Here is a 9,498-nt window from a genome sequence, read left to right as displayed (position 1 = left end):
CCCACACCCCCACCACACCCACACCACACACCCACACCACACACCCACACACACACCACACACCCATACACACACCCACATCGCTACACACAACCATACCCCCTCACACACACCCACACACGCACACCCCCACCACACACCCATACACACCCACAACCCCCCCCCACCTTCTCCCTGCCACACACACACAGCCTCTCTGGGTCATAAAGTACTTCTACATTAAGCACAGAAAATTCCCTTTAGCCAGAAACAAGGCCCTAGCCACAACTATCCTGCAACTATCTGGTCTAGGAAGAGTTTGTTTTATTCACAGGTGAGGAGTAGGAATAATAGTCATTATTATTATAATTTTAAGAGTAGTACAGGGCCTGGAAAATATACAAATAAGAAATAAGATAAACACAGGACAAATGTTGAGCACATAAAGTTTATGAATATAATATATTCAAAGAAAATGCAGCAGAATGATCAGGCTGTGCATAACAGAGATACAAAAATACAGGAAAACATGGCAGAGCAACAGAAGATGCTGAAATATGAGTTGACAGTGGTCATAAGTGAAGTGGAAGAGAAAAGTGAAAATATCAAAGAAATGGGCCAGGTGCAGTGGCTCACACCTGTAACCCCAGCACTTTGGGAGGCTGAGGTGGGAGGATCACTTGAGGCCAGGAGTTCGAGGCCAGCCTGGCTAACCTAACGAAAACTTGTATCTACTAAAACTATAAGAATCAGCTGGTTGTGGTGGCACACACCTGTAATCCCAGCTACTTGGGAGGCTGAAGCATGAGAATTGCTTGAACCGGGAGTTGGAGGGTGCAGTGAGCCGAGAGCATGCCACTGCACTCCTGCTTGCAAAATAGAAGGAGACTCTGTCTCAAAAAAGGAAAAATAAAAAATAAATGACATTTCTACTGAAGGCAGCACAAAGATTAGCCAATGCCGAAGAAACAGTATGAGACAGGATAGGATTGAGCAAACAAACAAAATAACTAAAAGTTAATAAAGCACTACAAAGGATTAAGGAGAAAATAGCTTTACAAAATAGACAAGGGACAGAAAACGTATACACGATAGATATTTGTAAAGAAGAGAATATAATCTAATTTAAAAAATGCAAGGATAATTCAAATAAACTTTCAGAAACAAAAGTAAACTTGAATCAAAAGTCTGAAAGACTACACAATAATGTCCCAGGAAAACCAGTGACCCTTTCAGCATACAAGAAAAAAGATCTGGCTGGGCATAGTGGCACATATCTGTAATCCCAGCACTTTGGGAGGTCAAGGTGGGAGGATGGCTTGAACCCAGGAGTTCAAGACTAGCATGGGAAACATAGTGAGACCTCGTATCTATGGGGGAAGAAAAAAAATTAGCCAGGCATGGTGACATGTGCCTCTAGTTCCAGCTTTAAGGGAGGCTGAGAAGGGAGCATTGCTTGAGCTAGGGAGGTTAAGGCTCCAGTGAGCTATGATTGTGCCACTGCACTCCAGCCTGGATGACAGAGCAAGACCCTGTCTCAAAAAAGAAAAAAAGGGGGAAGGGATGGCATTGGGAGTTATACCTGATGTAAATGAGGTATAATGGGTGCTGACAAGTTGATGGGTGCAGCACACCAACATGGCACAAGTATACATATATAACAAACCTGCACGTTGTGCACATGTACCCTAGAACTTAAAGTATAATAAAAAAAGAAAAGAAAAAAAGAAAACAGGCCGAGTTATGTCAAACATGGTCATAGACATCTCCATATGAACAGACAACACGAGAAGACCTTAGAGCAAAGGTTGCAACATACTAAATGAAAGAAGGTGTGACCCAGTAATTTTGTAACTACGACTTTTTGAAAATTTTTATTTTTATGTTAAATTCCAGGATACACGTGCAGAACATGCAGGTTTGTCACATAGGTAAATGTGTGCCATGGTATAACCACCACATTTAAATCAGAGAGGTAACAAAGATTTCAGACATGCAATAAGTCAGGGATTCTAAGTTCCAAGGAACCTTTCCCTTTAAGATGGTAAAGAGCATTGTTTTGCAACTTTTTTTTTCTTAAACTGCCACCCACAGTAATGGGTGGCACATTTCACTGTGATTTGATGCACATTTGATGTGACTTGATACACATCCACTATCTATATCTGTTCTATACTGAAAAGCATTTCAAAAAATATTACCACTACTATGAAAGATACATTGTTATTTTTCTTCTATTCTATTCCATTCTATTCTATTTTACATCTTAAAACACGCTAGTCATGATGGACCAAATTGATTTCACAGCACCACTAATGGGTTATAGCCTGAAGTTTAAAAAGTACTAAAGGATAAACTTTAGCTAACTAAAAGATGGAGAAAGTATCATTTAAAGAAAAGTCAAATAACAGAGGCTTAAGTATATTTGAGGCTTGAAGGCAAATAGAAGAAAAACTAAGCTAAAATTTGGTGGGTAGGATGGAGAGAGAAGTGTATTTACATTGTCATTGTTTATAATGGGGAGTCAATAAAGAAACAGCATTTAGAGGAAACAAAAGGAACACATACAAAACAATATTCAAAGAAGCAAAAATTATCTACTACAAATTAAAAGGTAAAAATGAATACAAAAAAACTGAAAGCATAACATGACAGAACTAAGACAAAACATACTTATGATCTCAACAAATGTAAATGTACTAAAATCATCTAGTAAAAACAAAGGCTAAGATTAAATCTCAGCGTAAAACCTAACCACGTCATATATAGGAGACACACTTTTGGCTATTCAAAGACAATCCCATATATACCAGACAAAGAAAACAAAGTAAAAGCATGTGACCCAATCTAGTTTTGAACCACCGTGGATTTAGGACCAAAACCATTACATGAATCAAGACAGGCATGTTAAAATGGCAGGAAATAAACTCATAGTGGAAACCCAAGTTATGAACATCTGTGGACTGAAAACCATAGCATCAAAATTACCAAAACAAAAACGACAGGTAATACAGAGAGAAATATGTACAGTATGAAACTAATTCACCTCTAGGTCCAAGTCACAGAAAATAGACCAATACAAATAAGGATCAATAAAAATGTAATTAACAAAGTAGAACTAATTAAACCTTATTAAACTCCATACCTTAAACAGAATAACATCATCTTTTCAATGCCCAAAGAACATCCAGAAAAACTAGGACACAAAGAAAATTCCAAATGGATAGAAAGGGTATGGATGACATACAATGAAAATGGAACTGGTGAGTAAAACAGAAAAGAAATGAACAGAAAAAACAAACCCCTACCACCAAAGAGTTTTAAAAACTTCCCTCTTCAGTAATTTCTGGGCCAGAGAAAATTAAAATCCAAAACTGCAGAATATATAAATAAAGAATAAACTATGAATGAAAGCACTACATACCAAAACCTATAGAATACGGAAATTCACAGCGTTAAAATACTAAGGAAAAAAGAATGAATACAAATGCATTCAAGAAGAAGCAACAAGAAAAACCAAAAAACGAAGGCAGTAAAGATAAAAGCAGGAACTGATCAACTGGAAAACAGAATATAAACTAGTAAATAAATCTGATAAGTCATTCACCAGGAAAAAAACAAAAATAGCCAACTTAATTGGAAGTTAATTGGGAAAAGTGAAAAGTACAGAGTGGAAAAAGTATAAATACTAGGTAGCCATTAAAAAAATGAGGTAACTGGCCGGGCACCTGTTGGCTCACCCTTGTAATCCCAGCACTTTGGGAGGCCAAGGTGGGTGGATTACCTGAGGTCGGAGTTCAAGACCAGCCTGGCCAACATGGTAAAAACCCGTCTCTACTAAAAATACAAAAAAATTAGCTGGGCATGGTGGTGGGCGCCTGTAATCCCAGCTACTTGGGAGGCTGGGGCAGGAGAATCACTTGAACCCAGGAGATGGAGATTGCAGTGAGCTGAGATTGCACCATTACACTCCAGCCTGGGCAACAGGAGTGAAACTGCTTTAAATATATATATATACATGTATATATACACACACACACACACACACACACATATATACACACACAGCTAATAAAAAATATACATATATAATAAAATGAGGTAACTATATGTATTGATATAATATGGAATATAATATTAAGTAAAAAAAACATAAAGAATAGCTATCATTTGTGCTCAAAAACCAGAAAAGCTATATATGCACATGTGCTTGTTTATGTACAGAATACATCAACACAACTGCAGAAGATGGTGCCAGGCCTGAAACCTGGCAGAGGAACTGCCTGATGAAGGGCAGGAGTGGCAGAGTGACTTACTTTTTACTTATTAAAGTTTTTTGCAAAACTATCAATGCTTTGAATTTTGTAACATGAGCATATATCACTTGGTAAGCTGATTCTTAAAAATAATTTGTAATTATTTAGTCTATAAAGCTACAAAACTTTGGATACTTCTTTTACTATTACTGGGAGCTAAGAGTTCAGTCTATAGTCTTAAAAAATTACTGAGCTTTTATCATCAATAGCCAGAATTTGCTTATATTTGTAAAATGTCTTAAATTCTTTGAATCACTTAAACATACACTATCTCATTTAATACATGTTAACAGTGAAGAAACTGGAGCAGTACTGCAATCCTGGCATGACAGGTGAGGCCTTTGAGGCTCACAGGCCTTGCGTGGCTTATGTAAGGCCACTGACTGCTAAGCATCTCCTCTACCTATTCAAACAGGCCCCAGGCTCCTAGGATCCAGGATGTCAGGATTTCATATCTATCTATGTATCTATCTATACATACATACATACATACATACATACATATTTTTTTCTGAGATGGAGTCTCGCTCTATCGCCCAGGCTAGAGTGCAGTGGTGTAATCTAGGCTCACTGCAACCTCCATCTCCTGGGTTCAAGTGATTCTCCAGCCTCAGCCTCCCGAGTAGCTGGGATTACAAGCGTGCACCACCATGCCTGGCTAATTTTTTAATTTTTAGTAGAGACGGCGTTTCACCATGTTGACCAGGCTAGTCTTGAACTCCTGACTTCAAGTGATATACCCACTTCAACTTCCCAAAGTGCTGGGATTACAGGTGTGAACCACCATGCCTGGCCAGGATTTCATAACTTTTGAGTTGTATCTGGGGATTTCATGGGTGGATAAAATGGTACCTCTGTTACTCACTGGGAACCTCAAATTCAGTCTGCTTCATCAGGGAAGACAATGATTGACATTTACCCTGTGTTATGAGCTGATTTGCATCCCCCTAAATTCCTATGTTGAAGTCCTAACCCCCAAGTACATCAGAATGTAACTGTATTTGAAGAAAGTCTTTAAAGGTGTAATTAAGTTAAAATGAGGTCTTTAGGGTGGGCCCTGATCCAATATGACTGGTGTCCTTACAGAAAGAGGTGATTAGGACACAGGCATACACAGAGAAAAGACCCTGTGAACACACAGCCATCTGCAAGCCAAGGAGAGAGGCCTCAGAGGAAAGCCGCCCTGCTGACACCCTGATCTCAGACTCTAGCACAGAAGTATAAGAACATAAACTGCTGTGGGTTAAGCCACCTAGTCTGTGCTACTTTGCTATGGCAGCCTGAGCAAACCAGTGCATCCTTCAGCACCCTGAAATGTAATCATGTAATTGTAATTTAATATGTAATTTAAAATGTAATTTTAATTTAAAATATTAAAATACTTTGAGTCATCTGCAAAGGTCAGTCAAAAGAGAGACTCAGCTTTGCTTGCACCAGCATTTTCAGGAAAGCAACTACGTGGTCAAGAATACGTGACTTGGAAGTACCTTTTCCCAGATGTTGAGCTTTCTTTCCAACAAATGAATTCTAATCTGTGAAAGCGAAAAGCTTGTTGATTTAGACTAATCCTCGTGGTGTTACAGTTGTGAATGATGCATGGATATTTGATGCTTGCACATTTAAAAGGCTGACACTCTGACAGCTTGTTCTCCTAAGAGGACTAAGTGTATGCAGAAATGTCAAGAAGATATTCAACTTGGATGAGAATCAAGCTGTGTATTTCCTTATGTCTTTCTGTAGAGCTGACCTGAGCCAGCGGTTAGGCAGGACTAAAATCCAGGAAGGAAATTCTGCCACTGTGTGAATTTGGGCGACTAGCTGCATCTTGGATACCAAATGAGACAAGGAGCAGCACTTTCAGGCTTGACACAGAACACGACCTAGGGGGACACATCGGCCTTCTGCCTTCTGTTCTCCACGGACCAGCTCTGTGTCCACATGAAAACTCATGACCCAACATCCTCGTCAATACAGTAAGACTTACAGACTGCTGTGAGGATTAAGTAGAATCATACATGCAAAAACTATGTAAACAATGTAAAATAAATTATAAAAACTACACGAATGTAAGTTATCATTAATATTGTTGAATTAGATGGAAGATTAGTGGACCAGTAATCGAGATTTCAAATTCTGTGACCAATGTCCCTTTCTACATGTATGTTATGCTTGCATTAAACATTGATTTAAAAAAAGATTCCTAATTCTGTCTCTGCTAGAAATTAGTCTGGGCCCACTAACTTCTTGGGGCCTTAGTTTCCTCATCTGTAAAACAAAGGTGAACTGTATTATCTTATGTTAGTTGGAACATGCTAAAATTCTATGACCTATTTCTTATTACTCCATGTCTTGATAATACATAACATATTTTTTAAATGGGTATTTTGATATATAGATAGGGACACATCTCTTTGATGTGAAACGCCTAAGGTACCAAAGAACAAAAAGGGTTTTGGAGGTTCCTGGCTCTTTTGTGACTAGATTATACAGGGAATCCCAAATGATTGATCGGGTTTTATGAGGGAAGCTTTGGCTGGGAGACACTCTAGAAGATAAAAGTATTCCGTAAATTTCAGGTATAAAAGAAATACAGGGCTCCAAGTACAGCTTCCCCCTTATTCATACACAATGTGATTCTTACGAAAGTTCAGAACACAGTTTTGTCGACCCTAAAGCCAGGCTTGAATGTGGACTCTGCCTATCATTCTGCTAGCTGCGAGATCGTAGGCAATTTCCTTCCCTCTCTATGTCTCAGCCCCTTAAACAGGCATAATGAGAAGTGCACAGTGCCTGTCTGCCACATATCATCATCATCATCATCATCATCATCATCATCATCATCATTGTCATCAGGGCTCAGCACATCAATCAAATCTCTGCTCTGCTCTATTCTTTGGTTTATATTGTCAATGACTAGGGGCATATTTAACGTATTGGTTAGTGCCCAGCGTAATACTGTGCACACAAAGGCATTTACAGAACCGTTTTGAGCATGAATGCAGGATTCAAAGAAATGTCCTACAGACAGTGGAAAGGACATTTCCTCACTTCTTTGGAGAATGAGATGAAATAGGAACTGAAGGCAACCTAGGTTTTACTTGGATAAATCTTTAATACAGAAATACCGTTAGATATGGGAACATATTTTCTTTTTCTTTCTTTCTTTCTTTCTTTCTTTTTTTTGAGACCGAGTTTCGCTCTGTTGCCAGGCTGGAGTGCAGTGGCACGATCTCGGCTCACTGCAACCTCCGCCTCCCAGGTTCAAGCAGTTCTCTTGCCTCAGCCTCCTGAGTAGCTGGGACTACAGATGTGCACCACCAGGCCCAGCTAATTTTTGTATTTTTAGTAGAGATGGGGTTTACCATGTTGGCCAGGATGGTCTTTATCTCTTGACCTTGTGATCCACCCGCCTTGGCTTCCCAAACAAAGTGCTGGGGTTACAGGTGTGAGACACCATGACTGGCTTTTTTTTTTTTTTTTTTGAGACGGTGTCTCACTCTGTCGCCGAAGCTGGAGTGTAGTGGCACGATCTTGGCTCACTGTAACCTCCACCTCCCGGGTTCAAGTGATTCTCCTGCCTCAGCCTCCCAAGTAGCTGGGATTACAGGCGTGCACCACCACACCCAGCTGATTTTTTTATTTTTAGTAGACATGCAGTTTCACCATGTTGGCCCCTATTTTCTTATTCTGTTGTTTGTAATAGATATTTAAAATATTACATACAAACAAGGAACTTTATTCTACCTACAGTGTTGAAAACCTGAAAAATATAGAAAACAATGAAGAAGGAAAATCACACCCACATTATAATGCCTACAGATGAACAGTTTTGATGGGAGCCTCACCATGTACTGCTAGAAGTCTCATTCCACCCTAAGCCAAGAACATCGGATGTTCCTTCCCTCCCTCCATCAATACAACTCTTACCTCACAGAATTTTAAGAAAGAATTACAGGTGACCACGTGACATCTGGCTAAGTCCCTTAAATCAAACTGCGGTTATCACATCTGTAGAATGAGATACTTCCACATCACCATTGTTGGAAAGAGATCATGTAGCCTGCGTGTCTTTAAAGCCTTCGAAACATACTTCAAGGATTATTCAGGCTATAATTGTAATATATCATAAATTCTTGATTTGTCCTCATGGCAATAACATATTGGTTTTTCTTTTTTTTGGAGACGGAGTTTTGCTCTTATTGCCCAGGCTGGAGTGCAGTGGCATGATCTTGGCTCACCGCAACCTCCGCCTTCTGGGTTCAAACGATTTTTCTGCCTCAGCCTCCTGAGTAGCTGGGGTTACAGGCATTCGCTACCACTCCTGGCTAATTTTTGTATTTTTAGTAGAGACAGGATTTCTCCATGTTGGTCAGGCTGGTCTCGAACTCCCGACCTCAGGTGATCTGCCTGCCTCGGCCTCCCAAAGTGCTGGGATTACAGGCATGAATCACCACACCTGGCCTGGCAATTGCATCTTATAGAAGGTGGAGGAAGCATATGGGCTAAATGGGCCTAATTCTAAACAACGAAGAATGAGGGGGAAACCCAGGGCAACAGTGAGAGTATTATGTAGGAGTTTTCTTTACAAATAATAAAACAGAAACTTGGCCGGGCGTGGTAGCTCACGCCTGTAATCCCAGCACTTTGGGAGGCCGAGGCAGGCAGATCACAAGGTCAGGAGATCGAGACCATCCTGGCTAACACGGTGAGATCCCATCTCTACTAAAAAATACAAAAAGTTAGCCAGACGGACGAGGTGGCAGGCGCCTGTAGTCCCAGCTACTCGGGTGGCTGAGGCAGGAGAATGGCATGAACCCATGAGGCGGAGCTTGCAGTGAGCCGAGATCGTGCCACTGCACTCCAGCCTGGGTGACAGAGCAAGACTCCGCCTCAAAATAATAATAATAATAATATAAAACAGAAACTAGAAACCAAAAGCAATCTAGGTAGGTCTAAGTAGAACATTTTCTAGGTAGATCATTCTACAACAATAAACAATAGCCCACACTTTTTGCTCAAACTCTTAAATCTCCTGTATGTACCTCAACAGCATTTGCCTATCAATAAGAATGAAATGCAATGGGTCTGCAGAACATGAGTACTATGTGCTCTATGCCTTTTTCTATGAGAATCTGAACCCATAGAGTCTAAATGTGTAAAAAGTCTGGTCTAACACCTTTCTGCTTGGGCACACGGCACGCAC

At 40.0% G+C, this 9,498-nt stretch overlaps 1 protein-coding gene across 1 annotated transcript in view; it reads right to left on the bottom strand.

Moving 5' to 3' along the window:
• The window catches only part of ABCC4 (ATP binding cassette subfamily C member 4 (PEL blood group)), a 304,207-nt gene that overhangs the window by 4,777 nt on the left and 289,932 nt on the right, over nt 1–9,498 (bottom strand). The gene's annotated exons all lie outside the window — the stretch shown is intronic.

The sequence above is a fragment of the Rhinopithecus bieti genome, unplaced genomic scaffold (assembly GCF_001698545.2).
Source record: "Rhinopithecus bieti isolate Rb0 unplaced genomic scaffold, ASM169854v2 scaffold_46235, whole genome shotgun sequence".
NCBI lineage: Eukaryota > Metazoa > Chordata > Mammalia > Primates > Cercopithecidae > Rhinopithecus > Rhinopithecus bieti.
The sequence above is the reverse complement of the archived record's forward strand: the minus strand, read 5'-3'. Positions and strand labels throughout refer to the sequence as shown.